This window comes from Acomys minous, assembly GCF_964271855.1.
Source record: "Acomys minous genome assembly, chromosome: 9".
Lineage (NCBI taxonomy): Eukaryota > Metazoa > Chordata > Mammalia > Rodentia > Muridae > Acomys > Acomys minous.
This window is the reverse complement of record NC_140490.1, coordinates 93008850-93027527: the sequence shown is the minus strand read 5'-3', so window position 1 is coordinate 93027527 and position 18678 is coordinate 93008850. Positions and strand designations below refer to the sequence as shown.

Sequence of the window (18678 nt, the reverse complement as noted above, 5' to 3'; positions counted from 1 at the left end):
TATGTTGTCTAGAATCCACGTGTTGCTTTAACAAAGCAGCAGTCTTTCTTCATAAGTATTATTAACTCATTCACGCTTATTATTTTTTTTAATCTCTAGGTCCTTATAAGCTTATTAGGAAACAAATTAGAGGCCTAAATAAATCGATTAAAACATGGACTCAGAAGTGGAGTGTCTTAGCTGGGGTTTCTATTGCTATGATGAAACACCATGACTGAAAGCAACTACGGGACTAAAGAGGATTATTTCATCCCACACTTCCAGGTCACAGTCTACAGGCGAGGCAAGTGAGGGAAGGAACTCAAGGCAGAAACTGATGCAGAAACCATGGGGGAAAAAAAATCTGTTTACTGGCTTGCTCATCCTGCTTTCTTGTTTTTTTGGTTGGTTGGTTGGCTGATTGATTTGTTTGGTTTGGTTTTTTTTTTTTTAATTGAAAAAAATTATTGTTTATACAATGTGTTCTGATCACATTTTTCCCTACCTCAAATGCCTCCCAGATCCTCCCCACTTCTCCACCAACCCCAAACCCTTTTTCCTCTCTCTTTAAAGAAAGAAAGGGAAAAAAAAGGAACATACACATAGAGGGGGGAAAAAAACCTCACAAACTGGAAACCAAAGTATACAAGCATTAGACCAGTTAAGACCAAAAACAAAAATTAAAACATGCAACAAAACAATATGGAAACAGAAAGTCTACAAAAAGACCATTGAGTTCATTTTGTGTTGGCCAACTACTCCTGGGCATAGGGCCTGAAGTATGGCAGTTTAATAGAAAATGGCCCTCATAGGCTCACAGGAAGTGGTACTATTAGAAGATATGGTCTTGTTGGAGTAGGTATGGCTTTGTTGGAAAAAGTGTGTCACTAGTGGGTGGGCTTTGATGTCTCAGATGCCCCAGCCAGGCCAGTGGTTAACAGTGTCTTCCTGCTGCCTGTGGATCTAGATGTAGAACTCTCAGCTCCTTCTCCAGCCCCATGTCTGCCTGCATGCCGCCATGCTTCCCACCGTGGTGATAACGGACTAGACCTCTGAACTGTAAGCCAGCCCCAATTAAATGTTTTCTTTCATATGTGTTGCCATGGTCATGGTGTCTCTTCACAGCAATAGAAACCCTAAAACGGTGGTTAATAGGTTCACTGAGACTCCACTTGAAAAACACAATTTTTCTTCTGTAAGTTGTTGTCAGTTGCAGACAGCTTCTTGGTTAGGGGTGCGAACCCATTTCTATTTTCCCTACTCAATGCTCTAACTCCTTCTGGCTTGAACCTGTACAGGCCCTGGGCCTGCTTCCACAATCTCTGTGATCTCATACACGCCATCAGTCCTGCTGTGTCTGGAAGACACTGTTTCCTTGGAGTCATCCATCTCCTCTGACCCTTACAATCTTTCCACACGCTCTTCCACATGGATCTCTGAGTCCTGAGAGGAAGGTATTTGATGAAGACATCCCATTTGCTCCAAAGTCTCTTACTCTCGGCACACTGCCCAGCCGTGGGTCTCTGTGTTATTTCCCATCTAATGCAAGAAAATACTATCTGATAATTCAGCTTGCTTTCTGAATGAACCAAGGACCACCAGCCCAGGGATGGTACCACCCCAATGGCCGAGGCCCTCCCACATCAAATCATTAACTTAACAAAATGCTACACAACAGGCTTGCCTACAACCTTAGTTTATGGCATCATTTTCTCCATGAGGTTTCCTCTTTTCAGATGACTATAGCCATGTCAAGTTGATATAACACTAGCCAGCAAATGGAGGTTACTACAGTAGAAAATAGGTAGACCAAGCCATGACAAAGCTTAAACTCCTCAATTTTCTAGCCAAAAGGATTTTTAACACAGTGTTTATAAAGTGTAACATCTGATACGCTGTCCTCTTCAACATCAGCTACTGAGCACTTAAAATACAACCAGCAGACATTAAAGCACCCTAGACCCTTCTAGAATTAACATGACTTCCCAGTGAGAAGTCTCTCTGTTCAACCGAGATTAATGAAGGACACGAGTGGTTATGGATAAGGCAAAATTGGAACTAGTCTCGAGTTTAAATTTTTAATAGCTTACACAGACCTCAGGTTTATATAATTTATATGTGCTCTCAGCCCTTAGCTGTACTTTGAACAATACAAGTGTGCCCACTTGGGCAGATTGGATATTTCCATGGTAAAGGTGTTGTCAGGACAACAGTGGATTTTGCTGTTGTTGTTGTTATTGTTTGTTGTTGCTTTTCCCTCTTAGTGAAGATAGATTTTTCTCATACAATACACCCTGGTTGTGATTTCCCTCCCCTTACTCCTCCTAGTTCTTCCCCACCTCCTCTTCCATCTGGATCCACCCCCTTGCTGTCTCTCATTAGAAATCAAACATGTTTCTAAGGGATGAGATAAAATAAAACAAAAACTAACACATCCGAATACGACAAAACAAACAGAAGGAAAAGAGCCCAAGAGAAAGGAGCAACAAACAGAGGCCCACTCGTTCACACACTCAGGAGCCCCATAGCAACGCTAAAGTGGAAACCATAATGTACAGCCAAAGACCTGTAGAGTAAACAGGGAGCAGGAAAAAAACTAGATAAGTTAAATAAAAATAAGATAATTTTTATAAAAGGGAAAGCCCTGACGCAACAGTATGAGACAGGGAACCTCCAAAGATAGCGTTGAGTTTGTTTTCTGTTGAGCATTTACCGCGGGGCCCACAGGCTACTATTCAGAATAGTTTCCCCAGTAAGATTCCCTTGGAGAAAACTAAATTTTCATTCACAAGTGGCTCTCAATAGGAAGTGGCCTCTGGGTTAGGGACTGGGGAATGTGTCCACTTCTCCCTTCCGCTCTGGAACCCCGGCAGGTACCGGCCTTCTGCATGCTGTCTTAGACTCAAATGTGTGTCAGTCTTGTTGACTGAGAGACCCTTATTTCCTGGCTCTTACACTTTTTCCACCTCATCTTCTGAAGAATGTCCTGAGCCCTGAGGGTAGGGATTTGATGGAGACATCTGCTTATGGCTGAGTTTTCCAAGATCATCTGTTTCTATCATCTATCCATCTACCTACCTATCTATCTATCTACATATCTATGTATCTAACACACACACACACACACACACACACACACACACACACACCATGTCCGGCTGTGCGTCTCTGTATTTGTTTTGATCTGTTGCAGAACTTCTCTGTTGATGGTTGAGCAAGACACTAATCTATGAATATAGCAGAACATCACTAAGAGTCGTTTTATTGCTACATTTTTTAAGGACAGTTTATTTGGCTTTACTCTAGGTCTCTGAGCTGTCTACTCTCAGGGTCTTGACCACCCAGGCAGTGTTAGATATGAGCTCCACCTTGTGGAGCGGGCCTTAATTCAAACCAGGGATTGGTTGGTTACTCCCACAAGCTTTGGGCCATCATTGCCCTATAATATCTTGCAGGCAGGACACCACTGCCGATCCAAAGGTTTGTGGCTGACCTAGTGTTTATGTTTCTTCTTTGGTGGTGTGCAGAGTACCTTCCTGTACCAGAGACCCCACCACAATGCAGGGTTGAAGACTCTAGACAGGCACCAGCTCCCATGTTCAGTGAGTGGTGTGAGTGTTTTCTTCAGCAATCGAGCCTTGCTGTCAGTTTGTGGAGAGCAACCTATAGTCTTGGCAACAGTCTACGTTGTTTGAGGTATCTCATAGGTCCCATTTGGCTGACATGTCAATTAGATGTGACCCAGACCCAGTACTGAAAGCTTCATTTAGTGATGAAACATGGCCCGTCAGGGCCCTGTCTCTGTATTATTTGGCAGTTTCATTTACATTTATATTAATATATGAAGGTGACGTAACTATATAAATGGAATATATTTTATATAAATTGTATATAATATATAATTTTATATCAGTTTTACATACACATATTTATGTAAGTAGGAATATATTTAGGAGTATACATATATATTTAATATATTTAGGAAATATATACATTCATATATTTTAGGAAGATTCATATGTATTAGGATTCCATTCTACACCTCAAATGGCCTGTAATTTTAGCTGTTTCTCCGCATATGTGTTTCTCCTTTGTCCCCCTCCCGATTCCTCCTCCTCACCCGATGCTCCCCTTCCAGTGCCCCTCCTCATCTATCCGTAGCTATTTCCCTTTCCTAGGGGATCTGTGGGTCCTTCCCAGTCCCACACTCTATACCTAACCTCTGTGGTTCTATGGATTTCAACTTGGTTATCACTGACTTAGCAGCTAATATCCACATATAAGTGAATGCATACCATGCTTGCCTTTCTGGGTTTGAGTTAGCTAGTCCCTTTACCTGTGAACTTCATGATTTCACTCTTTTTAGCAGCTAAGTAATAGCCAGAAATTGGAAACAACCTAGATGTCCCTCAGGAGATGAATGGATGAATAAAATATGGTACATTTACACAATGGAGTATTACTTAGCAAACCTAAGAATTCCAAGCCAAGGGAGTCAAATATGCATTGGTCCTGAGCATGCTAGTGATCAGTTCACTGTCTCTCGGTTCTGAACCCACCTTTACTGTCCTGCTTTAAGTAAACATTTCTACTTTATCTTTTGGTTTAATATTAGCCCTTGTCAAAAAGAGTGCTGTGCAGTCTGGCATGGTGGCACACGTCTTTAATCCCAGCAGTCAGGAAGCAGAGACAGGTGGATCACTGTGAGTTCGAGGTCAGCCTGATCTAACAAAGCGAGTCCAGGACAGCCAAGGCTACACAGGGAAACTATCTTGAAGGAAAAAAAGAAGAAGAGGAGGAGGAGGAGGAGGAGGAGGAGGAGGAGGAGAAGGAGGAGGAGAGTGCTGTGCAGGGAAAGACTCTCGGGCCCCTGAGAAAAAGTTAAGTGGTCTTTACAAGCTTGGTTTTACTTATCTAATATAATAAAGCACGAAAGTTTTATTTCTGAAAACCTAACGGAAAATTAATACATAGAACTTCCATCTAACATGTATGCTTTTCTTACAATGAGAGAACTTTGAGCCAAGGTTAATTTCTTAGACACTGAAAGATCCCATTACATTTATATTTGAGTAGATTTGTATCCGCTTCTTTCTCCTGTAAGCCAATGGATATGTCTGCAAATTAATCTACACAGAGAGCTCTTAAAGCTGTTTAGGAGAGCATGATTCTGTTTAATTTACCCTAAGATAGATTGTTCAGATATCCCATGTTACATACCAAGTATTTTCCCTTTTTTTTCCTGAATAATAAAAGGCTGATGGGCATTTTGGCTACACGTAAGAATGAAAACTACTCAGAGAAACCAGGCTTACCAGTTTGCATACGTAATCCCTTCCAGTTTCATTTTAACTTGCCCCATAACAGAACTGTGAATATCAAAACATACTCCAACTCTGTCAAGGTGACTGGACCGTGAGTTGCCTAAATATTTGGTCAAATGTTATTCTGTGAAAAGGGTTTATTTTGGTTTTGAGATGGGGGGGGGGGTCTCACTGTGATCCTGATGCCCCAGCCTCACTAGTTCAAGGGTTACCGGCAGGTGTACCACACCCAATTTACTCAGATGTGTTGTGGGTTAACACCAACGGTGAGAGACTAAATCAGACTGCCCTCGGTGCTGAAGGGACAGACCTATCCAATCTGCATGGTCAGAGAGAGCAAAAGGATTTGTCCTTCCCCAAATATGAGAGAACATCCTTATGTGTGGCTCCTTTTGAGCTGGTACATCAATTTTTTTCCTGCCTTTGCAGTAGAACTAAGATGTCAGCTCTCCCTGGTCTCAGGCCTGCTCATCTTCAGATGACAGCTATGACATCAACTGTCCCTTGCTGTGAAGAAAATCATTATACATGCTCATATAATTAAACTCAAAATAACCAAGCTTACCTCAAAAATGTCATATATGACCTGTTTTCCATAAACTAGTGTTATCCAAAAATTAAATATATAGTCAGTATTTACCCTAACATCATCATCAACATTGAAGCTACGTAAGATGCAAAGATTACCTAAAAGGATTACTTAATGACTTATCAAGTTAGTAAGCAGGGTCCTTAAAAACTCATAGCGACCTCCACATTCTCTTAGAAATGCTGAGTCCCGTCAAAATGCATAAAACTATAATGTTCTACATAACACTGCTATAATCACTCAAGCTTTAAGTAAAGTCATACACATTTACTAAGTGGTTTGATCAGTTAAAGATCTATCCCACAGCTCTCTTTAGGGGGCTGGAGAATTCCGGCTGGCACTGGGGCTCACGATGTAACTCACAGTCCTGACCTTGAGCTCAGGACCCTCTCATCTCTTCCTGCTGAGCTCTGAGATGACAGTGTGTATCATCATGCCCTGCGGGTAGATCAGAATTCCTGTGTGTGTGTGTGTGTGTGTGTGTGTGTGTGTGTGTGTGTGTGTGTAATCAAATATAGTACTTTGCACATGCTAGGCAAGCACCCTACCACAACTTCTCTTTATTTCTTTCCCATTAATTTATTTATTTGTTCTTTTTACATCTCAGTCACTACCCCACCCCCTCCTCTCCTTCCAGCGCCACCCTCCCACTCCCTTCCCCCTCTAACTCCCCCAGGTACCAACCCACCCTGGCACATATCAAGTCACATCAGGACCAAGTGCCTCCTCTTACCCTGAGGCAAGACAAAGCAGCCCTACTAGGGAAACAGGATGCAGGGGATGCAATTGATCCAGAGGATGGATGTTAAGTTGAAAAGAATGCTTGCCTCTGGATCCAAGTCAGACATAGCTCCCACTCCAGTTGTTAGTGGGCCCACTTGAGGACCAAGCAGCCCATGAGTTTCATATGTGCAGGGGGCCTAGGAGCCCTTTGGTTCTTTGGTTGGTGGTTCAGCCTCTATGAGCCCAACCTCTCTTCATTTTTAAGTCCAGTGTTTCCCTATTTAGCTACCTGAAGTCTGAAATTACCTTCTTACACATCACAAAAGAACTATCATAGAAAAATAACTATAAACTAGTTATGTGAACAAAAGTGATTAAGAAAATAATTGGTCTTGAATTTCCCCTTCCACAAGGCCAGAGCTATCTGAAGAAACAAGAAAGATGGCCAGGATAATTAAATTTTAGAACTGAAAACACAGTCATCACTACTCACATTCAATGGAATTCATACTCTCCAACAAACTGTTTTTTAGAGGTCCTGGCAAATGATTTTAATGTCTGATTTCCTCCAACAAATTTTCCTGAATGGTATTCTAAGTATGAACAAAAATAAAAGACAAAACAAGAAAGTAGCTCACATATATGCTTCAAAACAAGCCTGGTTAAAAAATCAAAATTAAGACATGAAAATTCCCACTCTCTCGGGACCCTGAGTTTAGGTGATGTTTCCTTATGGCTCATTCTAGTTTCACTAATCAAAAAGGAAGAAAATGAATCCTCAGCCTAAAGTGGGTAAGAAAGGAAATTCAAAGTGGTAATCAACAGGCTTATAACTGGGTGATTAAAACAAGGTGGTGAAAAGGAGGTAAGTTTTAAAAACTTGTAATAAAAACTTCAGGACCTGACATCATACTTACAAATGAAGGACAAATGTAGGTTTTCAATTATTTCACTTTTACAGAATGTCATGAAATGGTAGGGCTCCAATGACTCCCAACAGCATCATTGAAACAAGGAAAAATATATTTCAAGTTCAATTCAAAGCACCTAATTGTCTCAAATTCTTATAAAAACATCTCATCCTACCATCAAGTTCCCAGTCCTATCCCCACTATGACGACCCACACAGTAACTGGTAAGCCACAAAACTGACAGAAGGGTTACTAGAAAAGGTAAAACCGATACATGCGCTGTAGCACATGAGATTTAGAAATATCTGTCCATGAAATTCCCATCCAATAACCAGCCTTTGACATTTTATGATATACAATGTCCACCTAAACAGCGAAATGTTCAGGGATTTTTAACAGCCTGTTAAGGAAAACATTTTAATCAAAGTATCTGACAGGATAAAATTAGGGTTGACACAAGTAGCAATTTTAAAAAGTCAACCAATAGATAGGCTAACGGGGAAAGGGGAAAGCTTAGACAGCCTCGGCCTTACACAAGGAATCAGAGCACGCTATCAAATACCAAGTGGTCAGCCCTGAAAACATGTGCACAGTAACATTACACAGACTGAGCAGGTGGTATTTATTTATTTAGAAACACACACACACACACACACACACACACACACACACACACCACCACCACCACCACCAACCACCATCATCATCATCAACAACTACAACAAAGAAAAGCGACCATGAAATTGAAAGGGAGGTACATGTGAGGGCTTAGAGGGAGTAGAGAAAGGGAGGAACTGTGCAATTATATTATAATCCCAAAAAATAAATAAAACTTTTTTGGAAAGGTTTTTTAAAAGCTGAAATTGAGTCTTAGACACACTAGTATGTCAAGGGGGTAACACATTAAGAAAAAAAATGAATGTTTCATGTGTAACAGTGAAGAGATGATAAACACTATTAGTTTTATATGTAAGAGAGGTAGGTATTATGTATACAGAGGGAGAGAGAGAGAGAGAGAGAGAGAGAGAGAGAGAGAGAGAGAGAGAGAGAGAGAGAGAGAGACTCTCCACGTTTGGATGCTAAGTTGAAAAGAAATGTTTGCCTCTGGGTCAGGGCACTGGAGAACATGTTATGATAGTTATTCTTAATTTCATCTTAACGGAATTTAGAATTGCATAAAAACAAAACCTCTGCACATGTTTGTGAGGGATTTTCTAGAATAAGTTGAGGTGAAGTGGGAAGACATACCTCAATGTAGGCTACACCGTTCTGTGGGTTAAGGTCCTGTGCTGAATAAAAAGGAGAAATCAAGAGTACCCGCATTTACCACTGCGTGCTTCCTGACTGTGAATACACAGTGTGGCCAGCTATCTCCAGGTCCGGTTCCACCACCACACGTTTCCCACCGTAAGTGAACCAAAAACAGCCCTTCTTTCCTTAAGGTCTTTGTATAGGTGTATGCTCCCAGGAGCATGGCAAATAACTGAATCTCTGGTAAATTAGGCTAAGACACTTTTTTTTTAATCGCATATTGTCACCTTTGGAAAATTTGAATGTATACACATCCCATTAAAACATGCATATTTACAGTGGCGATTCTTTTACAAGTGCTTGACAGCGTACTGCACAGTTGGCAGCTTACACACCAGAAATTCGTCATCTCAGGATTTCTCATCAAGAACCTAGAGTCAGTCAGCCCTCTTTCTGCTTGGAGTGCCACCAGGCTTATCAGTGTCTGCCAGGGCTATGGTTTTCCCTAAATCATACGTGCCCTTTTATTCCCCAAAAGTGATGCAAATTCACATCCCTGCAGTTACAATGCACGCACGCACGCACGCACACACGCACGCACGCCCATCATGCTTCCTGCCATGACGAGAATGGACTAAACCATAAAAAAACAGCCTTGTACAGATGCCCTTTCACAGCATTATAAAGTTAAAAAGTTGTAAGCCAAACCATTGTAAATTTAGAGACAGTCTGTGTAATTTAATGGTGGCAATGATAAAAAAAAAAAAAAAACAGACTTTGTTAGCAAAATCATTATCTTAACGGCTTTTGGTTTATAAATGATGGCTTTCAATTTGCAATGGTCAGAGTATCAAGTACTTAACAAGGGTTTTCAGCGCTCTTCGATAGCAGCTTTGTAACCCCATAGTTAAGTCTTCAAACACCACCGGAATTCCTATGAAGTGCAAGACACTGTCGTGCAGATTGGTTGACAACGATGGAGAACAGAGGACAGGAGATTATATATATGGGGGGTAATAATCAATCCAACTTTCCTCTCACTTCCTTCAGCAGGTAGATTCTTAACACAGCTCCATTATGACTCCTTAGTGCCCGTGCTTGTGATTGTGTGTCCTTGAATATGGGCAGGACTTTGTTTCTGATCAAAAGAACACAGCAACAGCAACAGTGGCATGATGTGCACACTATCTGTCCATGAGACTGTGGTTATGTTACATCCATCTATTGGAGTTGTAGGAGACTCTGTTCTGCTGGCTTGGAGGGGACCCAACCAGCTATGGTAAAGAATGCCATATGGTCAGGAACTGCAGCAGGAAGCTTCTAATTACCGAAGCTAGGCCCACACAGGGAAATGAAATTCTAAGACCTACAGCCATAAGAAACTAGATTTTGCACCCCCCAAAAAAACAAACAAAACAACAACAACAACAATTGAGTTTCAAGTATCTCCTAACCTAGTAAAGCTTTAGCTGACGAATCCAGGCAAGCCGCTTGAGGGAAGCTCTGTGAGGTAACAGTACAGAGCATTCAAATGGGCTACATATAAAGACATGTGAGCAAACACATCCTGTTAAGTCGCTGAGCTTGAAGTACTACTGTGAGGTGGTTAGCTTTATCTGTTAACTTGATATAAACTAGAATCACCAGGGAAGAAAGTCTGAGTGAGAGACTGTCGACATGGAGCTGCCCTCTGGACATGTCTATGGAGGATGGAGTTAACTCATGTGGGAAGACAGCCCACTGTGGGTAGTGCCACTCCCTAGGCAGGGAGTCCTGACCTGTGTAAGACTGGAGAAACAAAGCTGAGAATACACAAGTAAACAGGTAAGCATTCTCTCTCTCTCTCTCTCTCTCTCTCTCTCTCTCTCTCTCTCTCTCTCTCTCTCTCTCTTCCCCTCCCCCTTTCTCCCCCCTCCTATCTGTTTCTCTGCCTCTCTGTCTGTCTCTCTCTCTGTCTCTCTCTCTCCCTCTTCCCCCCTCCCCCCACAGCCCCACCTGCTCTTGCCTGTGTATGGGGGATTCGACCAGTTGTTTGAACTTCCTGCCTTAATTTCCCCCACAGAAATGGACAAGAATCTTCAATTATAAGCTGAAATAAACCCTTCTAAGTTTCTTTTCTCGTGTTTTTTTTTTAAATCACAGCAACAGAAAAGATATTAGGACATGTTGCTACAGAGTAAGAGAGAATTATATTTTCCCAATACTTCTCTATCAACCATGAGATGAATCCAAATATCCTAAGCATCACATCACCAAAGGTGACACGAGACTCCATCTACACACTCTGCAAGGCTGAGGAGCCAATCAGCAGACGACATTGCCTTAAGGGCTGCATGGCTGCCTGATTAACAGGGCAAAAGCTAAAGGCCAGCAGCCTGCTCTCACCTTTTACAGTCTCAGAGAGCAAACAGCTGGAGCTGTCTGGCTGATGGCTCGGAATGAGAGACTCGGCACGGAAGATACGACAGGGAAACCTGAAGACTCAAGAGCACCACAGATGCTAGTGAAGCAGACAAGCTCAAGGTGTAGAAGAAAAGTGTCATTCTTACTTATATCCAAAGATAATAAAACTATATGGCTCCAGGGAAAAGACAGCTCTTTTATTTCGTATCTTTAAAAAAAAAAAACAAAACACATTTTTTCAAATAAAAATTACTCTGTGTGAGGAGCCAGGGCAAATCACCGTCTTTACTCACCACAGACTCATTATAAGACAAAAATTTTCACACACAGAATGGAAATCATGTTGGATACAATTTTATCGGGGACATAAATACAGCTAAAAGCAAACTTACTAGCAAGAATTTTTGTAATTTGACAAAGAAAAGAAATAGTACTCAATTTTCAATGAATTTATTTATGGTTAACTTTCTGAACTGTAAGATAGCTATTTGTTGTAAAAAAAAATTATAAAATCTATGTCCTGAATAATGTAGTTTTCTCCTGCATTAAAGGAAATTCACCACATAATTTCATTTTGCTTTTCTAGAAGTAGAGTAAAATCAATAACATATTTCCAAATGGGGAGCTTTTAACCTATTTGAGGACAGGCTAAAATTACCTTTGACTGCACATTTAAGAGAGAGTTATTTTAATTTCTTTTAATTATATACAATGTTCAGCTCTTTGCAGCTCATTACCTGTTGAGATACAGTTTCCTTGACAATTTAGGAAGATAAAACATTCAAAGTTAACTGAGAAAATTACTCCTAAAACATTCCTAAGTGCATAAGCACATTTCCAAGACCGCAGGAAATAAAATCAAAACAAATGCGAAGAATATGCCTTTACTTAAAGCTCGAACACATACCTAGAGCCGAATGTGCAAAGCACAGCTTGCCAGCACCCCCACAGCGCCTCAAGGTACGTCTCTCTGAATGTCCCATTTGTGAACATCTAGGTCAGCTCTATGGCTGACAAAACAATGCCCTAAATAGGGCATGAAAATAAATGAAATGTACTATAATGTAAGCCCAATATATCTTCCAGATACGGCGCAGCATCGCATAGAACGGTATCTCTAAACCAGCATACAGAAACTGAAAAACAAAGAGCATAAAGAGGTATTTTAGGGATTTTTGAACATAAAGAAATATATATAAACTAACTAGACAGAGTAAATGAAAGATAATCTACAGATCTCTTCTGTTGCCTCCGTCGGGGGCAAGACTCACATGCTGGTATTTTGCCTGCTGTTTCTAGTTATGAGTAACGTCTAGTGGATCCAACTCATAAACACAAATAACAATACAAAGCAGAATAAAGTGATACTTAGGATACAAGTTTGAGAAGACTGGACCACAACAGGCCTTGTTAGATCAAACTGGCTATGAGAAAGACGCCGACGAACACAAAAAATCATCCTTGCAAGTAGCTCAAATTCTACTAGCAATTTAATTACCCTGTAAGAGGAATCAAACCCACATGCAACGGCGCTGAGCAACCAACAAGACGACGGAGAAGATCTAGAGTCCTGGTTCTCAACCTGTGGGTCGCGACCCCTTTACAGGTTGAATGGGCCTTTCATAGGGGTGGCATACCAGATATTTATATTACAAATTCATAACAGTAGCAAAATTTACAGTTATGAAATAGCAACAAGATAATGTTATGGTTGAGGTCAGCACACCATGAGGAACTGTATTAAACGGCCACAGCATTAGGAAAGTGGAGAACCACTGCTACAGAGGGGGCTACAAAAACACAGAGAGAGAACCTCAGCTATGAACAGGAAAGGCATCGCAGACAAGAAGCATTTTAGTCGGGATTTTAAAGATTGCATAAAAATGTGTAATATCACAGACTTTTCTCAAAAAGAAGAAGAAGAAGAAGAAGAAAACCATAGCTTTCAAAACGACTGTGAAAGAACTGGGTGTGCGACACTTCAAATTCTGAGAGGTCTAAGACTAACTACTTTTTCCTCCTGCCACCCACCAGCACGAGTTTGCGAGTTTGTTTACAATTGAAGTTAAGGAGTGAGTGAGTGTGTGTGTGTGTGTGTGTGTGTGTGAGAGAGAGAGAGAGAGAGAGAGACAGACAGACAGACAGACAGACAGACAGACAGACAGACAGAGACAGACAGAGACAGAGAGACAGAGAGACAGACAGAGACAGAGAGACAGAGACTTTTTGAGACGTTAAGATTGAGAGAAGAAAAAAACGAAGTGGTTAGCATCCCAGGATCTCAGCGCCTACATACATGAATACAACAGTAAAATTAAGACACTGTGTTTCCATTTTGTGTGTGAAACAATGCTCCTCAGTGTTTAGCACATGAGAAGACTCCGTTTTCTGGTCCGTCGGCTCTCTCCAGCTTTTCAGAGTGTTTTCTGGCATTGCAGATGTTGATCAGGGTAGCTGCGGAAGGAACAATGGATCAGACATCACAACTGTGACGTAAGTGTCGGATGTGAATATGTCGATGAAAGCAGCAAAGTTAGAATTTTTCACCTCTGTACTCTGGAAAAAGGCAGGCAGCTTGCTACCGTTCAGCTCGAACTGCTCAATAACACTGCTGATTTTCTCAAATCTCTGAGCATCGTGCTGTTCTTTACACTGATAATGAGAAATCACCAAAAAAGTAGCTCTCTCAAACAGAAGTACTTCATTAATCTCAGCAGAACTCCGCAGGTTCGTTTCCGCTTGCTGAACGTTGGGGATCATCTGATAAACAACACTGCACCAAGCCTTAGACATTTCAGAACATTCTAACGGATGCACTAAACGCCTTAAGTCTTCTTCTTTCTTCTTTAAAAGTCAAGTCTTGCTGATCCTCCTGTACCAAATCCATTTTGTATACACAAGCCGACTTTGGCTTCTGGAGGATTCTGCACAATAGCCTAAAGGCATGACTGATAATAGTGCACGCCCTTTTCAAGTTCACGGCTCTCCACACCAAAGACGTAAATCAGAACCTCCAGGAAGGTGTCCTGTTCACCACAATCCCACAGGTTCAAAACCAGGTTTCCCAAGAAATCGAACACTGAGAATGTTCTACAGAAAATGACCTTGTATGTTCAACAGAGTCTACAAGAGAGTAGGTGCTCAAACTGCTATTAATTTGAAGGCTATGTATACAGTCTAGTATACATCACCAAGGCGACCTGTGTCTCTGGAAGTATAATTTGCAAAGATAATAGATCTCATTCTGGTTTTGGCAGATCCACTCTTACCCATTAGTAGCACCTCTTGGCTTTACGGCTGCATTTGGCATTGCCCACACAAGCGATCCTCCACGTTCGCTGAGTGGAGGCTCCACTCTCGGGCTCAGGTTCTCTTTCTCTGTCTGTATCTCACAGTCAGATTCTTGTATCGCGCAACAAACCCTTCACAGTGTCTTCTAAATCTGCAGTCCTCTTCTCTTCTGGCTCCCCTCCTCAGCAGCCCTTCTATGACTAACTACTTTTTTTCAATGGTCTTCCCAGTAGTCGCAGAATATCTGATATGTTGTCAATGCTCAAAAAAAATATTAAGGGACTAAATAAACAGAGGCAGTAAATAAAATTAATTGCTCAATTTGGGCAGCAAAGATGAAAAGATGCAGTATCAAAATTCACCATGACTATGAAAATCAAAAGTGAGAATGTATACTTTATTTGACAGGTAACAGGAAGTCTCTGGTGATCTTTGAGAAGCGTAAAGTACAACTAGGTATGTATTTAAGAATATCTAAAAGCAAAATATATAGCTAATTGCTGTAAGAGACAATGAAGATAATCATGAGACCATTACAAGAGTTCAAATCAAATATAACATACATAGGCCTGTACTGAAAATAAAATAAAATAAAATAAAAATAAAAATGAGACTAGAGAGAAAAAAGATAACCTCCTAGAGATTACACAAATCAAACCAACAGGGTGAGCGGTCATCCTTCCAGCAAACAGCATGTAAGAATGCGCTACAGATCTACCGATCACTGCTGGCAGCTACAAACAGGGAAAATAAATAAGACATAGTCCTTTAACTCAAAGAACTGACGGTCTCAGGGTCATCTCTGTGGGAAACCAATTGAAGGTACAACCAGTGATGATCAGGAGAGGCCAGGCCTCACAGGACCTGAGTCTCAGACACCAGAAAGTACAGAGCACCATTCAAAGAAGAATGAAACGCGATAGATTATGGGTAAAAAAACGGGGTATGGAGAGGTTTGTTTTTTTTTTAATACTTGCTGTAGCATAATATCCAAGTGCATCAGATAATTGCAAATTTGAGGACAGGAGACCAAAGCAGAACTTAGCACATATTACCTGGGAAACATCCAGACCTGGAAGTGAACATGCGAAAAAAAAAAAAAAACACCTAAGAGTAAGGCAGGTGTATTCTTGGAGCCACATGTAAAGAGAGAAGGTGAGTGCTGGGGGGAGGGGTGGAAGACAGTGGTGGAAAAGCATCAAAAACCAAAAATCAAGCAGGAAGACAGAAGATCACAAACATGGACCATACACAGCATATTTTCCAGCAAAGGAACCACAGAAAATACGAACAAAAAAGACGGCTCTTTTGAGAACAGGACAGCACGAAAGGAATGTGCTGGTGACATTTTAGAGACCACTGGGAGAGCAATATTTTTAAGGTATTGGTAAGCTGCTAGATTTGTGCCCAGCCTAGACTATGTAATAAGATCCTGTCTCAAAAAAAAAAAAATCAAAGGATAATGAAAAACATCTTAAAGATCAGAACTTTATATTGTACAATTTACTAATAATTAAGGGAAGGAATAAAGGGAAAAGTTTCTTATTCTATCTGTAGCATTTTTTTAAAAGATACCCTTTTTTTTTTTTGGCGATTAGAAGAATAAAAGAGAATGTAAAGACAAAAGACATGTTTATGTCCACTGCTTACTTTCATTTTGCTGAAATTAGCATCATTCTAATTTAGCCGTGAGGTGATATATTCTCTTACTGCAGCTTCCTTAGGAAAGGTCTTCCAGATGGCTTCGCCTCCCTGGGGTGAGAGCACCCAGCGCAGCCTTGCACATATTGGGAATTCAATTAAACACTGCTGACCATCTGAGCATTCAGAGCCTTGAGTAGCTGGCTCAATATAAACACACGGCTTAGTTCCCATCACAAGAAACACTAAGTCACTGTGTTCCCCCCTCCCCAAGGCTGCACCTCCTCTGAATGCAGGAAAAAAAAAAACAGACGTAAGTAATGATAAGGGCATGTAACAAATATTAGGGAATGAGCAAATTTCAGAATCCAAATTTTCTCTAATGGTTTTTCGAGACAGGGTTTCTTTGTGTAGCCTTGGCTATCCTGAACTCACTTTGTAGACCAGGCTGGCCTCGAACTCACAGCGATCCACCTGCCTCTGCCTCCCGAGTGCTGGGATTAAAGGCGTGCACTACCACCGCCTGGCATATTTTTAAAAATTAGAATTGTTCAACTAAGAATCAACAGTGTAGGTCCACCTCTCTTAATTTAATCCACTCAGGTCACTATCCACTGAGCACTGCTTCAGAATACTGAAGGTGAGGGAATCACACTCTAAAACTAGCTGCTAAGGATCAGGGGATCAGAGGACTAAAACGTGAGGTTAAGTAACATTAGCCCTTTCAAGCAAAGCAAGGGGGAAAAAGCAACACTGAATGACTTTTAAGCCTCTTGAGAACCACAGGCAGTAATTACAAAGGGGGGGGGGGAAAGACCTGAACAAGCTTTAAACATTTCATGATTATATACTAAGCACATATATATACACACATATATACACACATACATACATACACACACATATATATGTATATTATAGATTCAAATTCCAGAAAGACTCCAACACTCAACCTCTCCCAAGAATGGGAGAACAAATCACCACTTCATGTTTAGCTGAATTTGGAGCCTTGTGGGAAAGAGATCAGGGATAGTTTCTTGGAGGACAGAACTTGAAAGCGTACAGTTTTGTCAAACTAAGACACTAAAATGGGGGTATTTGTAGCAGAGCAGTATAGGGCGCAGGCAGGAAATCAGGGTCAACACCTGAAGAATGGTGGGTGGTCCACATAAATGAAGAACATGTTACAAAATAGAGAGAAGCTGGAAATATAGTCTAGGAAAGGACAGACTCGAGGCCACAGTACCAGGCTAGGCAATTCTCTCGTTAATTAGCAGTAACAAAAGACAGACACGCAAGTCCAAAAAGATGAGTTTGGATTTGTAAGGGAAACTCAACCCTCCTGCCCCAGCCCTCTCACCCTCCAATCCAGAGGTTGGGAAAGCGGATCACACGCCAATTTCCGTCCACCATCTGCTTTTGTAAACAAAGGACTACTGGATCACAGCCATGACCACTCATTCGTGGACTGTCACATCCACTCAACCTGCAAAGGCAAACACTGGACAGCTCATGAAATCTAAAACAGTCACCTCCTACCTCTTTACAGAAAAACAAAATAAAACAAAGCAAAACAAAACAAACAAAAAACAGCCAACAATTCTCTAACCCCATGCCTTAGGAACGACACTGCTCTGACTCTTTTAGTAGTTTGTTTTGATCTAAATACTAAACATATTATAGGGACAGCCCTATTTTCATGGTTATCATCTGAATTCATATTGTCGTATTTGCGATGATTCTCTTAAGCCGAAGAAGGTTCTTTCCTTTCTTCCCCTTCCCCCAACTCACAGACATTCTTCTCCTCAAACGAAGACACATGTAGATCAGCAGTTGGAGTTCAAGACGCACTACGTAGACCGTGCCTAGGACATTGCTATAAACCACATACTATTCTTTGTTGCTACATCATAATGTACAGTACCACCTTATAATGGTATTCTTGATATGAAGTTAACTATCATTTGTCTCACTTGCTAAGTTTTTCTATTTACCTGTCACGATTTTTTCCAAGTCCAACCATACGTCGTCAGTCCTTTCCCAAATATTCAAACACACTCAACACTCCATGGCTTCTATTTATAGTCTTCCCCCCCCCACCTCAAGTCTCTAATTGCCCTCCATTTTTCTCTCAGTCTTGATTAGCTGCTCTCTCAGCCTATGGTTGAGTTGCCTTGCTGGAATTTCTTTTTGTTGTTTTCCAATTTTGAACTTTGTTTCCTAAATCTTTCTCTTCATCCTCCCCCTTGCTCTCTGAACATTTATTTTCCAGAAGCAGTTATGCAGGGACATGGAAGGTTCAAGTTCTACAATTTCTTTCTTTAGGCATCATCTCTAATTGATATTTTGGGCTAAACAGAGACATCTGTTCAAAACGACTTTCCTCATAATATTGAAAGCATTGTGCCAACGTCTTTCAACACCTAGTGTCACTTTAAAACCTCTGATGCCTTGCTACTGTCCAGTTGTGTCCATGTGACTTGTGGTTTTTTTTCTTTTGTTTTATTTTATATTTTTTCCTCTTTTTTTTTTTTTTTTTTTTTTTGGATCTTCCTTTGATCCAACA

At 40.9% G+C, this 18678-nt stretch overlaps 1 protein-coding gene and 1 pseudogene across 15 annotated transcripts in view; both read right to left on the bottom strand.

Moving 5' to 3' along the window:
• The window catches only part of ANKS1B (ankyrin repeat and sterile alpha motif domain containing 1B), a 999563-nt gene that overhangs the window by 948590 nt on the left and 32295 nt on the right, over nucleotides 1–18678 (bottom strand). The window lies entirely within an intron of this gene.
• On the bottom strand, nucleotides 13560–14490 carry LOC311605777 (ras-related GTP-binding protein B-like; annotated as a pseudogene). Its single transcript has 3 exons — nucleotides 14372–14490; nucleotides 13728–14303; nucleotides 13560–13634 (listed from the first exon to the last, which is right to left on the bottom strand). The product of its transcript is annotated as a ras-related GTP-binding protein B-like (transcript).